This window comes from Eurosta solidaginis, chromosome 3, assembly GCF_040869045.1.
Source record: "Eurosta solidaginis isolate ZX-2024a chromosome 3, ASM4086904v1, whole genome shotgun sequence".
Lineage (NCBI taxonomy): Eukaryota > Metazoa > Arthropoda > Insecta > Diptera > Tephritidae > Eurosta > Eurosta solidaginis.
The window spans coordinates 225003068-225020541 of NC_090321.1; the positions used below are offsets into that span (position 1 = coordinate 225003068).

Sequence of the window (17474 nt, forward strand, 5' to 3'; positions counted from 1 at the left end):
CGCATCCGACAGCACTTTATTGCCAAAGGCGATGGAAACTTTGTCTTTGTGCTTAGACGGATTCGATACGGACTTTACGGTGGACCAAAGGTAACCCACACCGGTAGAGAGGTTACAACCTCTTAGGTTCTCCTCCCATTTCTCCCGCTTGTGTTCATCCACAAGCAATCTGATGCGTTGGTTTATATCCCTTATTTGGGGGTCGCCTGGATCAAGCTGTCTTATAAGGTACCGTTCTCTCGCTAAGTTTGCGGCCTCCGCCGGGAAGTGGGGCCGAATTTCGGGAATTATCCCGTCGGGAATGAAACGTGCCGAGGCGCATTCAATGTCCTTGCGGAAGGTACGCTCCCCTTGGCGGGCATCAGTCGGGATAGGGAGGGTAGCAAAGAGGTTGTCTGTAAAAGATTTATATTCGTCCCACTTTCCTTTTTTGAAGTTTATGAAAGTGCATTTTCTGTGACGATGAAGTCGGCAGTACGCTCGAGCGAAATAAGTATAGGCAGGTGGTCGGATGCCAATCTTACCATCGGCTGCCAGTTGACGCAGTTTACGAGTTCTGCGCTCACGATTGTGATATCTGGCGATACGTGTGGGGGCGTCTCCGTTTATTGTGCAGAACGTCGTTTCTTCTATTTGATCCACCAACATCTAACCCCTACTGTCCGCCCGCAAATTTAAATGCCATATATCATGATGGGCATTGAAATCGCCTAAGATAATGCGATTGTTGCCAGTGAGTAAGGCGCTGATATTTGGGCGGTATTCACTGGGGCAACAGGTGGCAGGAGGGATGTAGATGTTGATGATTTCTAGGTTTGCATCGCCTGAACGGACAGATAGGCCTTGACGTTCTAAGACATTGTCCCTGCGGTCGATGCCAGGATCAAATATATAATATTGCACAGAGTGGTGTATGATAAACGCGAGTCCGCCTCCATTTGCGCTCTCGCGATCTTTTCTGTGGACATTATACCCAGAACAGGTCTGCAATGCAGATCTTGCTGTGAGTTTAGTCACTTGAATCGCAGCAATGCGGATGTTGTGCCGCTTCATGAAATCGACTATCTCCGTAATCTTCCCAGTTAGTCCATTACAGTTTAACTGCAGAATTCTGAAGTGCATAGGGGGAGACGTGGCCACTCTGGGAGTAAGTGACGGGGGACTACGCCTGGGTTGTGGAAGGCTAGGACGCAACTGCTGTTGTGGCCCTGGGACTGGACGTCCTTGGGTAAGCTTTGGGGTACCCGGTGTATTTGGGTATGCGGCCTGGGAACATGGTGAAATGAAACCCATCGAGGGGTTGCCATCGCGGAGACCAGTACATATAGGAAAGTGGCACCGTCCATGCCAGGAGCTGCATTGGGCGGATGTCGCAAACATATATATTCTGTGCTGGCAAACGGTGCAAACGGAGGTAGGGACTAAGAGTCTGTTTCCCTGACCTACGCGATTGCTGCCGGAAAAGAGGGGGGAGAAGACAGGGGCAGGGCTGATGCTCAGCATTGCTACCGACTCTACTACGAATATAGTAGTTATGAGTGGTAGCAGCTGTTTAAGTTCTTGGCGCCGTGGGGCGCGAGCAGCAGCGGGTACTTGTTATGGCTTGCTGAGCAGCGGGGCTGCTGGCAGGTAGTGGGGGACGCTTAGGCGTAGACTACGGGACGCCCTTGGGCGTGAACAGCAAGGAGCCACAAAAGATTTATAAAAGTTACGTGGACGTCGGGTTTTGGGATCAAGCCCAGAACAACCTGTCCGATGCAACCATCCCTTACACGACGCACACTGAACAGAGTATGACCGTCCTAAAAAGATTCTTTATCGGCAGAAGCAGCAAAACCAATTCTCAGGACCGGGGTCAGGAGACGGACCCGGATTGGATTCGATACCTTCCCGGAGCAAGAGAATATAGAGCAGTCCCGCTGCAGGAGCTGCTGGGAGGATGACAACTTGTGGGAGGGCGCAACAAATTTAATGGGGTTACACTGAAATGACAGTCCTTGGTCGGGAAAAATCCCGAGTCGCTCCGGTACATAGAACCAACTGCCTTGGGAGCGTAATTGTCGACCTGATTGATAGTGTTGCATATTCGAAAATTATTGTTAAATAATATAAATCTGGCAACTCTAATTATCAGTTTTCTTTTCATACTATTTCATTATACCTCTGTTCGTATTATACTGAATAAAGTTAGTCGCCATCTTACTCTGAAACTGCGTGTACAAATCTCTATTACAACAGGTTATGGGCCTATCCACATAGAGTAAAATTAAAGTTAAATATATTAATTTAATTAAAATGGCAACGGGCACACTCAGTTTTCCTTTCGAAAAACTTCGCGGTCGGGAAAATTTTGATGTTTGGCGGCGAAATGGTAAGTCATACTTGGTGCTGAAAAATTGTTGGAAAATCACCGAAGCAGGTTTGTCTGAAAATGCATCGGAAAAAGATCGTGACACAAACGAACGGGCGTTGGCGGAGATTACGCTCATGGTGGAGCCGAGTAATTTCTCGCACATAGCAAATGCACATACGGCAAAAGAAGCATGGGATTCAATAATGGCAGCGTATGAGGACAGTGGTTTAACTCGCAAGGTAGAGCTTTTGAAAAAGCTGGTGCTGTTAAAACTCGAACAATTCCAGTCCATACAGGATTATGTGAATGAAGTGGTCATGACTTCAATAAAATTGCAAAGTGCAGGTTTAAATGTCGGTGATGAATTGATTGCATCTTTATTGCTAGCTGGGTTGCCTAATGAGTATCAAGCTCTTGTTATGGCAGTGGAAAATTCCAAATCGAAGTTAACCGTCGACAGCGTAAAGAATTTGTTGTTGCAAGACGTCAAATTGGATTGTAGTAAGGAATCCACCAACAACGCTTTGTATTCGAAGAATTTCGAAACGAAAAAGAATGACAAAAATTCTAATCGTAAAAAGTTTCGTTGTTTTAATTGTGGTCAGGAAGGCCATATGCGTAAAGAGTGTCGTAAATCTATACAGTCGAAAAAAGCAAATGAGAACGAAAGTAAAAGCAAGACAGCTATTTTTTCAAATTCTTTGCTAGCGAATTCATGTTTACACTCTCAGAGTGGCGAGTGTGTATGGTATGTCGACTCAGGCGCAACGTCGCATATGACGAATGATCAACAGTTGCTTTCAAAAGTTCGAGCAGCAGAACACAACGAAGTTATTTTAGCTAACAGTGAGCGAGTTCCTGTTAACAGCGTAGGAGATGTTAGCCTACTGTTAAATGTCAACAAACAGAAAATTCCAACTAATGTTCGAAATGTTGAATATGTTCCTAGTCTTTGTGCAAATTTTTTGTCAGTTCGACAAATGACTATCCAAAACAAAAAGGTGGTGTTCGAAAAAAATGTATGTAAAATTTTCGATGTGAAAGGCAATTTAATAGCAAAGGCATTTGCGGGCAACGATTTATACAAGTTGGATTGCGTTAAAAATAAAGTTGGGAGAGCAATGACTACAGTTGATAACTTTGAGCTTTGGCATCGTAGGCTGGCACACATTTGCAAAGAAAATATGAAACGAGTGCAGAATTCAACGATTGGCGTTAATTACAGCAGCACAAGTGACAAAGGGTGTATTATATGCTGTAAAGGTAAACAAACCAGAAATATAAACAAATCAGCTGGTACGCGTGCAGAAAATTTGTTAGACATCATACATTCTGACGTGCTTGGTCCAATTAGCACAAAATCGTTCAGTGGTGCAAGATTTTTACTTGTATTTGTTGATGATTTTTCAAGAAAGGTATTTGCGATACCGATTGTACGAAAGTCAGATGTGTTTGCTAAATTTAAGGAATTTAAAAGCGAAGTAGAGACACAGTGTGGCCGTAAAATAAAAGTGCTGAGGACAGACAATGGCACTGAATATTGCAACGAACCATTTGAAATTTTTTTGCGTGATTGTGGCATTGTTCATCAAAAAACAGCTCCCTACACGCCCGAACAGAACGGGGTGGCTGAGCGTATGAACCGAACGTTGATTGAACGTGTTAGATGTATGTTATTAGATTCTGGCCTGAGAAATATATTCTGGGCAGAGGCTGCAAACACGGCAGCATATTTGGTAAACCGCATTCCATGTAGAGGTAATAATCGAAGTCCAGAAGAAATATGGTCAGGTGTTAAACCTAATTTAAAGCATTTACGAATATTTGGTTGTTAGCGATGGTTCACATACCGAAACAAAAACGTTCAAAACTTGATGCAAAATCAGATGAGTGCATATTTGTAGGATATTGTGCTGTGTCAAAAGCTTACCGGCTTTATCGTAAATCTGATTACAAGTTTATTGTGAGCCGTGATGTTACATTTATAGAAAATTCATGTGACGTAACGAAACATACAGAGCCAAATTTGATTATTGATATTATTGATACAAGGGAAGATTATAACATTAACAATTCAGAGGAGGATAATATGAGGGAATTGTTAGATGTCAACAAATCCTCGGACAGTGACTACGATACTCCTGATGAAAGTGAAGCAGTTAATATGCATAGTGACGATTATGATAAATTGCATCCAGTTCGTCGGTCGGAGCGTATTGCAAACAAAACGAAAAGAAATTTGTTGTTGACAGTGGTGTCTGATGCTGATGACCCTGTTAGTGTTGAAGAGGCGTTGTATAGTGCAGAATCAAGTGCCTGGAAGCGCGCCATGGAAGAGGAGATGGATTCTCTTAAGTCAAACAACACTTGGGTGCTTACGAAATTGCCTGCTGGTAAAAAGGCAATAAGTTCAAAATGGGTATTCAAAGTGAAACGTGATGCAGCTGGTGAGCTTGTTCGTTATAAAGCAAGGCTCGTTGTGAAAGGTTGCTCGCAGAAACAAGGCGTCGATTATTCGGAAACATATTCACCGGTAGTTAGGTATAACTCATTGCGATTCTTGTTCGCCATGGCAGCGAAATATGACTTGGCGGTGCATCAATTAGATGCGGTAACAGCATTTTTAAATGGTGAGCTTCGTGAAGAAGTATACATGAAGCAACCGGAAGGCTATGATGATGGTTCAGGCAGAGTATGTCGTTTGGTAAAGTCACTATACGGCTTGAAACAAGCAAGCAAAGTTTGGAACGATAAATTGAATACAGTACTCATCGGTCTAGGACTAGTTCGGAGCGAAGTCGATCAATGTATCTACTATTGTGTAAAAGATCAAAGTATGGTTTACGTAGCGATTTATGTAGACGACGTGTTGGTGTTCTCCAATGACAAAAAGGCTACACAGCGTATTAAGAGCGAGTTGTCTTCCAGATTTAAAATGAAAGACATGGGTTCAGCGTCATCCGTATTGGGCATGCGAGTTCAAAGAGATGAGGTAAAAAAACTAATAAAACTTGATCAATCTGAATATATTTGCAGTGTGCTCAAACGTTTTGGAATGGATGACTGTAATGCCGTTGCTACGCCACTTGATTTGTCACAGAAGCTAACTATTGAAATGTGTCCACAAACTGAAGAAGCAAAGAAAGAGATGGAAAATGTTCCATATATGGAGGCTATTGGTTGTCTGTTGTACGCAGCACAGAACACTCGACCTGATATCAGCTTCGCGGTCAATTTACTGAGTCGGTTTACACAAAATCCCGGCAAAGCTCATTGGCTTGCAGTGAAGCGTGTGATGCGATATTTGAAGGGAACTATAAACAAAGGCATCGTGTACAAAAAATCTGCTGAAGGTCTAGTTGGATTTTGCGATGCTGACTGGGCAGGAGATCTTGATCAGCGTCGATCAACTTCTGGTTACATGTTCGTTATGCAGGGTGGTGCTATATCTTGGTCAACGCATAGACAGCGAACCGTTGCATTGTCATCAACAGAAGCAGAACTTGTGTCAATAGTGGGTGCAATGCAAGAAACGATTTGGTTGAACCGATTGGAATCTGAGCTTATTCCTCGCGATGCAAAAACAACAACATTGTATTGCGATAACAAAAGCGCAATTCACATTGTTCGTAACAACAATTTTTCTCCACGTACTAAACATGTCGATATAAAGGTGAAATTCATACAAGAAAGGCTGGAAGATAAGTCGTTAAAGCTAGAGTATATTTCTACAAGCGAGATGTTGGCAGATGGTTTAACGAAAGCTATACCAGCTGTTAAGAATGAATTTATTAATGTCGGAATAGGTTTACAGTAAACTTACATATGTATTACTTAACATAGGTTTTGCAATGTAAACATTTTGGATTTGAATTAATGGTCGTAAATTTTTACTTATATATATTTACAATGTTGCCAGATGTTCTATTAAAGGGAAGTATTGTTAAATAATATAAATCTGGCAACTCTAATTATCAGTTTTCTTTTCATACTATTTCATTATACCTCTGTTCGTATTATACTGAATAAAGTTAGTCGCCATCTTACTCTGAAACTGCGTGTACAAATCTCTATTACAACAAAAATAGAGCACTATTGTGAACGAGCGAATGAAATGAACATAAGAATGTGTAGATAAACAAAAATAACAAAAGAACAGAGTGGCGGCAGGGTGACATACATACAAACAAACACACGCATTTCATGTATTTTGTTTTTGTAAAGTAAACATCTGTATGGTTTTGCCATAATGAAATTGTTTAGCTAGTTGGAGCGTTTTTTTCGAGCTCGCGTAATAAAAAAAACCCCTATAGTAAACAATGATTTAAACATTGTGGATAAAACAAGTTTGATCATTGTGAATGATAACTAAGTGTGATATCTTCTACATAGACGTCAAAATTCCAAAGTGATTGGATCACCTGATTTGTATTTAACTATTGCTGTCTCATTCTGTATCTCTTTCTATCACCCGTTGAAGATAGGCGCCGCCATATTGAACAGCCTGTCAAAACGCTAAAAAGTTGCCATATTGAACATCCTGTCAGGCATATGACAGATAAGATATCACACTTAGTTATCATTCACAATGAGTGTGACAACTTCAGCCAAAGAGGATCCTCTTTGATTAAACCACAAATCACCCTCACAAGATTGCGCATTGCGCATGTAAACAAAAGATCAGCTGTTTTTTATGGGCAATTTTTACGGCATTTTACTTTCGCACTTGTTTTTTCTCTCTTTCATTCGCTCAAGCAGTCAGTAAGTGTGACGTTGATGTGCAAAACGAAGGAATTTTGAACTCGTGAATACGCTATCTTCTGAGATTGATTTGTGATATCAGGGGGTCAATTCCCTAACTGTGAAAAACTGAAAAATGTACACTCATTGAAAACTCATTTGCACACACAATTTACACTTTAAATTTTCATGCTATTCTGTTAATTATTATGTACATTGTTTTGCTGAATGAGCGCTGAATGTAAAAGTCTTATGTCAGTGAGAAAATATTCATCAAACGCCATGAAAACAAAAAAGTCAACAGTGCGTATGAGTTTTGGTTGTCAGAATAGTGTACACTGGCTGCCAATAAAACTCACGAAATTTGTTTCTAGGGATGGAGCACATGCCAACGCGTGGATTATCTGTTGAAGATTTATTGTAGATTGGTACATTAATGCACTAAAATACGCTCAACAAAGTATGCCGTGAAGTTTAAAATACAAGCACTAACTCCGCGTCTGTATCGATAAAAAATATACATCTATATAGTTTTGTTTTTATTAATTAAATGCTTATTTCAGACAAGTAAGCTTAACATTTCCTCTCATACCGATTTTTTACAGTTGTGAGTTGAATCTCTGACACATTTTTTTTTTTTTTTCGATAAATGTTGATATATCTATCTATATATCTATATTTTTGGCTCATCTTCACCCAGTCCCGTTTAAAAGCGAAAGTCATCAAATACTAATCGTACATAAGACAGCTTTTGCAATTTAAGTTGTCTACCAAAGACAAAACTGTATAATATTATACGTGATATATTTATTAACAACTAAATTTACAGGTGAACTTTGCCCCTCACACCTGTGTACAAAAAATAATGGCAGCTCTATGAAAGGCAATATTACGTTTAGCGCCATCTTACGGACGAGTATAATATTGCACAATTTAAATTAACGCACACTGTCCCCCCTATCGCGAGTGTCGATTGCAGTAGATAGTCGACCGCTGAGCGATAATCGATTATCTTTATAATAATAATACAAATTATGTTATGTACATCGAAAAGTTGAAAAAATAGCAAAATCTCTCTTGTATAAAATAACTATTTATAATGGTCCAAAGATTTGGCGATTAATTTGTATAGTAATAATATTAAATGCAAAAAATGCAATCGACAAATTGTCAATTCTATTCCGATCGACACTCGCAATAGGGGGGTATGAAAATTTCTTTTGCAAATTTTAAGGGCTAGTTAATGGTGACAACCATAACCAGATAAAACAGCTGATCGAGCCAACCTTATGGAAGTCAATGTAATCGATTAATGGTGCCATACCATAACGCTAAAGCCATAACCATGCCATAGCCAACCAATTGGTTTTTTGTGTTTCGCCATATCAATAACTTAAAAATATTTGAGTTGGAGAATTTATTAACTTTTTGTAAATTTGATTTATTGTTTTGGATACGTTTTGACTAAGAGACTTATTTTTTGTGGTATATGCTTGTAATTTTTTGCGTTTTCTTCATTTTAATGAAATTTTCACGATTTTTAGGTTAAGGCAACAATAACTGATGCCAATTTGATGTGGAAAGTAGAAATATGATTATGACTATGGCGCTATGACTAAATATGTCAACTTTAACTCGGGCTTTACTGTCTGATAGCTCCTACACAATATGTGTACTTAATTAGTAATGATTAATTCACCTTAGCCTTATAAAAAGATTTTTATATTTTTTTTCACAAATGAAAAAACTTAATATATGATGAACGATAGTGTCCAAAAGTTCATGTTCATTTCGCGCTTATCACTTTCTTAACCAGTTCAAACCAATTTATAATTTAATACTTTGTTTTTTCAGAAAATGTATAAAGGTCTATACAAATTAACGTATATTGTGCCTGAGAATACATCTGTATTTCGAATTCAGGCTACGTAACGTGCAATAGCTCATCGAGGACACACTTTATTCAAGCGCGCTGCGAACATTTTTTCAAGTTTGCAAATTTTGGTTTATAGCCCCTACAAAATATGTATATTTAATAAGTCGATGGTTTATCTACCTCAGCTCCCTATAGAAAGAAATTTAAGGCCTGCACAATTTAAACAAGTAAAGGTGTCTAAGTTCAGGTGTAACCGAACATTATATTCTCAGCGTGAGATTCAATTGTACATTTCATTTCAGATAAATTGCTTTTCTACATAACACGCCCGTTTAAAAAAAAATGTCTCCCCATTTTCTTTTACAATAAAACTTGATAAGTGAAATATCATTGATTCAAAACTATTTTTTGATAAGTTATAGCTTATTATTCTAGTTTACGACCCTTTTAAACTTGTTTTATATCTAAGTTGCCGTGGTCTTTAACCGATCCCGTCCATTTTTACTAGAAATATTTTCGGCTATAAGGAAAATATGTGTACACAATTTCATTACGATATGTTAATTTTTCTTCGAGTTATGGCTCCCGAAACATAGAAAATTGCTTAGTCATAAAAGGGGCGGTGCCTCACCCATTTTCAAAAATTTTAGTGTTTTCCAATTTAATGTTATAATTCAATTTAGAAAGTAAAATTTTATTGATACAAAGCTTTTTTTCGCTAAGATATAGTTTACTACTACAACCCTTTTAAAAATCTTTTATATGAAAGTGAGCGTGGTCTTTCGTCCATTTTTTCTAGAAACATTTCCTGCTATTGGGAAAATTTGTGTACCAAATTTTATTACGATCCGTTAATTTTTCTTCGAGTTATGGCTCCCGAAACATAGAAAATTGCTTAGTCATAAAAGGGGCGGTACCACGCCCATTTTTTTAAATTTGAAGTAGTTGAAGAATCCAAAGATATAGCTTATTTTATCCGTCCACGACCTTTTTAAAAATCTTTTATATAAAAGTGGGCGTGTTCCTCAACCAATTTCGTTAATTTTTCTTCAAAGCATTCCTTGTAGTAAAGGCAACCTCTCTGCGAATTTTGTTACGATAGGTTTAACGATTTTTGATTTATGATTAAAAATATTTGTAAAATTGATTTTATGACAAGTGGGCGGTGCCACGCCCATTAAAAAACATTTTTTTTTTCAAATTTGTATCAAGAGTCTCAATATCAGTCCACACGTCAAATTTCAACATTCTAGGTGTATTATTAACCAAATAAAAAGTTTTTTTTGTGTTTTACAAAATGTTATATAAAAAGTCGGCGATGTTATCATCCGATTTCGCTCATTTTCAATACCAATCTATTCTGGGTCCAGATAAGCTCGTGTACCAAATTTGGTGAAGATATCTCAATATTTACTCAATTTATCGTGTTAACGGACAGACGGACGGACGGACGGACAGGCTCAATCAGTTTTTTTTCGATACTGATGATTTTGATATATGGAAGTCTATATCTATCTCGATTCCTTTATACCTGTACAACCAACCGTTATCCAGTCAAAGTTTATATACTCTGTCTGCAAAGCACGTTGAATATAAAAAGAAACTGAATATATTTCTGAACGATGTTGTGCAAAAGTTCATGTTCCTTTGGCGCTTATCACATTCATAACCAGTTCGATCCTATGTATTATTTTATATTTTGTATTTCAAAGCAGTTTTGAGATATGTACATACATATGTACACAAGTCTATAAAAATAAATCAATATTGTGCCTGAGAATACATCTGTATCTCGTATTCAAGCTAAGTGACGTGCAACTCGGACACACTTTATTTTCAATAAATTTTAAATGATGATCGTTGTCATTATTATTTTTCAATACAGTGAAATATATGTACATACACTGAATTTTATGTGCTAAGCTCTTTCGTAGAACAAATAAAAATCCATGTAGGGTGTGTACTTTTGTAAAAAATCTGGACTTAGCTGGTTTAAAAGTGGATTAAATATTATGCCAATCATTCTTATCAGTATAATACTTTTTTTAATTGTTTTCTGAGACAAATATACGAAACCAGTATATACCCGATACACGAGCTTCAAAATATATATTTTTACCCTAAAAATAAAATAAATAAAAAAATTGTTTAAGTTAAACGGTTTTATTGAAAACAATATTTACATGAAGTAATAAAAATACTAAAAGCTAGAAAATAATTAGGTAGGTCCTAGGTACTAGTCATCACACTCCTCATCGATCTAGGGCGTTGATCAGACAATTAAATAAAAGCGTTTGGTGCGTGAAATTTCTAAAAATGTGAGGCGTAGCATAATCTTATTAAGGTTCAGTTGGTCTTATATATGACTATCAATAGAAATTTCACGCGTCCAACGCTTTTATTTAATTGTCTGATCAACGCCCTAGATTGATGAGGAGTGTGATGACTAGTACCTAGGACCTACCTAATTATTTTCTAGCGTTTAGTATTATTATTACTTCATGTAAGTTTTGTTTACAATAAAACCGTTTAACTTAACATTTTTTTCTTCAATTATTTTATTTTCAAGTTTTTAGTCTTTATTTAATTGCCTATTATTTCTCATTCTATTTAGTTCATTTAGTGACTCATTATTACAAGGACTCTTCCCTGATAATTTGTAACAATATAAGTCATCGAACTCCAAAATATTTTGATGTCACTTCTACCGGACTGTATGTAATATTTGTTCCACATATGAACCAAATCGGACATCATAGGTCGCCTTCTATTCATGTATTTATTATGTGTTCCAAATATGGACGAAATCGGACCACAAATACGATTTTTTTGGATATCTCGATCCTTGCGCCACCTAGTGGCGATTTTTTTCATAGGTCGCTTTCTATTCTTGTATGTATTATTTGTCCCAAATATGAGTCAAATCCGAACACAGATACGATTTTGTTAAATATCTCGATCCTTGCGCCGCCTAGCGGCGATTTTTTTCATAGGTCGCTTTTTATTTTTGTATATATTATGTGTTTCAAATATGAGCCAAATCGGACCGCAAATACGATTTTTTTGAATATCCCGATCCTTGCGCCACCTCGCGGCGATTTTTTTTATAGGTCGCTTTCTATTCCTGTATATATTATGTGTTTCAAATATGAGCCAAATCGGACCGCAAATACGATTTTTTTGAATATCTCTATCCTTGCGCCGCCTAGCGGCGATTTTTTTCTTATTATTGCATTGCCATCTGGTTCTGAAGTATATTCCAAATTTCATGCTTGTAGCTTATCGGGAAGTTACTTAAATTTTAATTATAAAATTCGTACCAGCCAGCCAACCAGCCAGCCTGTCAAGTCAAGCTAAATAAAACCGTTTAAAAAAACTACTTTTACATCTAACATTTGCATATCTTATTTGCAAACTATGATTGAAGTTTAAAGATAGCGTAATTATCAAATTCCGTGATGTGATAAAATGAGAGAAGTTTCATACAAAAATATATTCAAATATATGAAATATTTTTCCATATTATCACTTTATAGAACTTTATTCTCGTCCTTTCAGGCTTTACTTTTTTGTGAAAAAATAAATTACCTCAAAGGTTCTCCCCCAATTAAAGCTGGATGTTCTTTCTGCCGCCTGTCATCTTAATCTATACCGCCGGCAGTTCCTAGGGGAATTTCCCTCGGATGCTTATGTTTGCGTCATTCGGTAGGTACTTTGCTCATAATATATGTTTAGTTAGCAACATCAAAATTTTAGAAATAAGATTTTTCAATTAGAAGAAAATTTTTCTAAGCGGGGTCGCCCCTCGGCAGTGTTTGGCAAGCACTCCGGGTGTATTTCTGCCATGAAAAGCTCTCAGTGAAAACTCATCTGCTTTGCAGATGCCGTTCGGAGTCGGCATAAAACATGTAGGTCCCGTCCGGCCAATTTGTAGGGAAAAATCAAGAGGAGCACGACGCAAATTGGAAGAGAAGCTCGGCCTTAGATCTCTTCGGAGGTTATCGCGCCTTACATTTATTTTTATTTTTATATGTTTAGTCCCCGGAGTCGTTGGAAATTGGTGGAAACCCCAGATATATAATTAAAATGGCCCCCAGGCTGAGTATTTTTTTGTGAATTTAGGATGCGATGATTTTTTTTTTTTCGAGAACTTATATTGATTTTGAACGCACTTACTTCGAAAACCTTCACGTTCATTTTAAAACTCATTGGGGATCAGATTCTGCCTTCTTTATTAAACAAAATGTGTCTAAGCTCAAAAAGATTCCTCCCTATGAAAAATATTTCTCTGCCCTCGTAAGTACGAACATTTTCTTTCTTTCAAGTTAAGGATAAAACCAAGTTTACATATAACGAGGTTATCTTAATTTTCGTACATAATTTCGAAAAGGGAGTCGTGAAAATTTTATAAATTTGATAGCTAACAATTTATTTTAGTGAATTAGTGCATGTGTAAGCGTGGTCCAAGATAAGACATATTACTTTCCCGGTGAGTATTAAACTCAAGTTAATGGGTGATTTTGAATTCTAAATATACTTAACCCAACTAAACCCATCAATTTCGGTCCGTTATCTAGAACGTACGGATCCTGCCTGAAACCCTTAGGCGTACTCGTCCTTACTCATAATGATAAAAATAAAAGTATTTTTACCTGAGATGACTCTTAAGAAGTTGAAGCCGAGCTTCTCTTCAATTGGTGTTGCGCCTGGTGGGACCTGATAAGAAAAAAAATTTCTTAACTTTTATGATATAACGAAATAGATACGCAAGTTAAATCGAAAGATAAGAGAAAGTCTCCATTCCAACCATTTCCTCTGCCGTCGTTTTGTAGGTATTTTTATCAATTAATTTTATTACAGCCACCGTGGTGTGATGGTAGCGTGCGAGGAGCACGACACAAATTGGAAGGTAAGCTCGGCCTTAGATCTCTTCGGAGGTTATCACGCCTTACATTTATTTATTTTTTTAATTTTATTACATCTTTTTATTTTCACAGCTATAACAATGTTTTTAGAAAGCTTTCAGAAAGCATCAGTCGTTAGTTTATCGAGCCTAATGTAACAATGTAGTTTAAAAAACAAGTTTATAAGTGCAAATAGTTGACTGATAACGTTACGTATGACATTTATGTAATCTATTTTTTAGTTGAAATAGATATTAAAGGTACTATTTATCACAACAATAAACGATAAAATGTTGTATATCTAATCACGTTAGCGGTCACCGCCATATAATACAAAGTGTGCTAGATTTTCACACGAAGGTCTCAGGGTCGATTCCAAGAACAAGTAACATCAAAATAAGAAAGGATTCAGAACTTTGTTTTAGACAATTATCCCGAATTGGCTATAGTGGAAATAATCTTGCATTATATTTCTGCCTTGAAAAGTTTGCGTAGATATCACCAATTTGTTAATAAATCTCGCCTATTCTTCTAGGAGTAATGTACACACCAAATTTTTTGTTGTGACTTTCAGACACATAAAATGCACATGAATATACATGCATGTGGTACATTTTTTGATGCTTTTAACGCAGTCTTAAGCATGATGAGTAGATTGCACATATTTTTATGGAAAACGACAGATCGAGCGACACTAGCGCAATCCGGACATACAAAAGTTGTCGATCTTCAACTTTTGCTGCATGTAAAGCACAAGAAGACGAGTTCGATATTTGCTTTGGCTTTGATTGCTTTCACACTTTGTAAGTGAAATTATTTTTCCCACTCTTTGGTACTTTTCCAAAGTTTTCACTATTAAAAACTGCATTTTAACAAAAAAATACGAAACAAAATATGTTGGCAAGTATTTTCTTGTATGGTGAGAATATTTATAACAGTGCTTGGCGAAATTTGGTATGTGAATGGGCAAGGCGGAATTAGTGTCAATTGCTAAGTCTGAAGTTCAACATCGCAACATCTGCGTGATTATGGTGATGTTACTGTCATGTATAAGATTGCGTTGAACGCATCTATATGAAAAAGTTCATTCTGACGCGGCCAATATTTATTTTAAAATTTAAATATTCTTATCAATCAACTCACTTTGAGAAATCACGTAGTTTTTTTTTTTTTTTTGTTAAGTCACGTATTTAAAAATGATATTGATTGTATTTTACTAATCACACGAAATGCTAACCGTTTAACAGTTTCAAACTGAATGAAATATTTGTGTGATTTTGCGATATTTATATAGGGCTAGCGAACTCTGCAAGTTGTGCCTAATTGTGTTGATTTCGAGTTGATGTTAGTAGATAATAAATTGTTTGCTCATCTGGTGTCGGACATGTATAAGAGGCAGCTTATACTTATAAAGGTTTTAAAATTATTTTTCGTTTAAAAAAAAATTATTTTATTTAAAATGAAGCTAAATATGTATATATAGGCCAATTTAGCCAAAGCTTTTCCGAATAACTTTATTGATATGCGTTGGTGATGAAATTTTATAAATTTGACATCAAACCTTTTTAGCCAACTTTTTAAACAAAGTGACTAAAGATTTGTAAATATTTTAAGACGGTGTAAAACTATTTTTTTAATATGCATGCAAAATAATGTTGTATATGCAAGCAATTGCCGTTTCTTAGGATTTCAAAAATCATACATGAATTTGTAAAATTAAAAAAATGTGTGCGAAAATATAAAAAAATCAGTTAAAAGACTGAAATCTAGATAAAAAGCAATGGTTTTTTTTATTAGTGCTACCCAATTTTCGATTTTACAACGTGGTGCTTGTAAATCAAATTTTATAAATTTTTTCAAATTTTTGTTATTGAATTTCCCTAGTTAACGGAAACTATCTCTTTAAAACAAATGGCCGTATACTTTTAGGCGCAACATCATTTCTAACAAGTAAAGGGCTGCCAAGCCCGTCTAAAACAAGTGGTGACTATAAAAGCGGTCCATACAAATCGCGAATTAAACTCGAATTTGAAAAAAATGTATATGTAATTTGACATTTCGAATCACCTTTCCTGTCCAATAGATTTACAGAATAAGGCCCAGTTCAAATATGAAAAAAGGCACACCATGAATACATATTTATTTTTATTAACTATGTAGACACAATAAATAAAAAATATACATATATTAGAATGGCCCAACTTCGAACTTAAAAAGCCAACACTTTTGTTTTGCGGGCTATCTTCAAAAATTTTAGAAATTTTTTTTGTGCCTTCACCATTCTCTTTGAAAAATTGGTTTGGTCCAACACTCAGCCGATTGATGGTCGTTGCTGTTTTTCTTATCCAAAAAAAATTTAAGAAATTAAAGATTCCTCTGTTTTTTGAATTGTAAACACCACCTTCACACCGCTTCAACTAAAACGAACTGTGAGCGAAACAAACTCAACTGCACGTTTAATTATTCCTTCAATGCAATCATCAAATAGTAGCAATGCTTCACAGCAAACGGTCATATCAGTCGAATCAAAAAAGCCACTGCAATTCTCCACACCAACAAAAGGAATGGCTCCTAGAAAAAAGAATATACCATCGACAACACCAAATAAACATATTTTACAACGACGGACAAGTGCTCAAATGTCTATAGCGCCTTGTAAAAGTGCACATTCTTTGCAAACAATTGAAACTATTGCGTTTCGTAGACGCAGTTCAATACATAGTACAATCAATAGTACATTTGTACCGAATACTCCCGATTTATTAGGGACGCCACAAATAAAACAAATACAATTTGGTGCAATAGCTGAAGAAAATGATGATAAAAAAGCCTTTGTTCGTTGTTGCAATATCAAAAGAGAATGAAAATAAAACGAGTAGTCCTAAAAATTCACGTAGTCCCAAGAGTACAAGAGGGGGTACTGTAACTAAACGCCGCATAATCAGACGACGTACGACATATTCGAATCTAACACCTGACATGTCGCCAGTAAAGTCACCGGAAAAACCGAAGGCTAAACCAATGAATAAATGGCGCACTTTATATACACCCAGTTTAATTGAGGAAAATGTAACATCTGAATTATTATTATTGAATATGAATGAAAATATAAAAGTACTTGATGAAAATCTCTTACAATTTGTGCTTACACCCACCACCACAAGAGAGTAAAACAAAGGAGCCAATTATTGGCTGTAGAAAGAATAATATTGAACCTGGTGCACTTATAGATGAACATTCCTCAACAGTTGGTATTCAGTTCAACACGTACTAATATTTATAGCCGATCTTTTAAAACACTTTTCCTAGGCTCATTCTTATATATCAAATGAAACGACAGACCTTTCCCTAGTAAAATGAACATCGTGGACACATTCAGCCTATGACAACTCGAACTAATTTTACGTTTATGTAATTTTCAATCAAAGACCGTAAATACCATGAGAGTGAGAGTGCCTCTTGCATTTTTCATGTAATCTAACGCTAATAGTTTTAATGTTTTTAATATTTGTTTAATTTATTCTCTATTTTTGTTTTGTTTTCATTTTACATAGCCTTATTTTAATTTAAACTGTAGGTGTAAATACTGAACTAGATTGAT

The 17474-nt window shown here is 36.4% G+C and overlaps 1 protein-coding gene across 2 annotated transcripts in view; it reads right to left on the bottom strand.

Moving 5' to 3' along the window:
- Window positions 1-15123, bottom strand: part of LOC137245125 (monocarboxylate transporter 14) — a 43892-nt gene extending 28769 nt beyond the window's left edge. Inside the window, exons 1-2 of one of the 2 annotated variants that reach the window (XM_067775293.1) lie at window positions 15017-15083; window positions 13622-13685 (exon numbers count right to left, since the gene is read on the bottom strand). The gene's annotated coding sequence lies outside the window, so the exon portion shown is untranslated. Of the gene's footprint in view, window positions 1-13621; window positions 13686-15016 lie in introns of both variants that reach the window. The other variant, XM_067775290.1, reaches the window with a different exon arrangement.
- Window positions 15124-17474: the final 2351 nt, after the last annotated feature.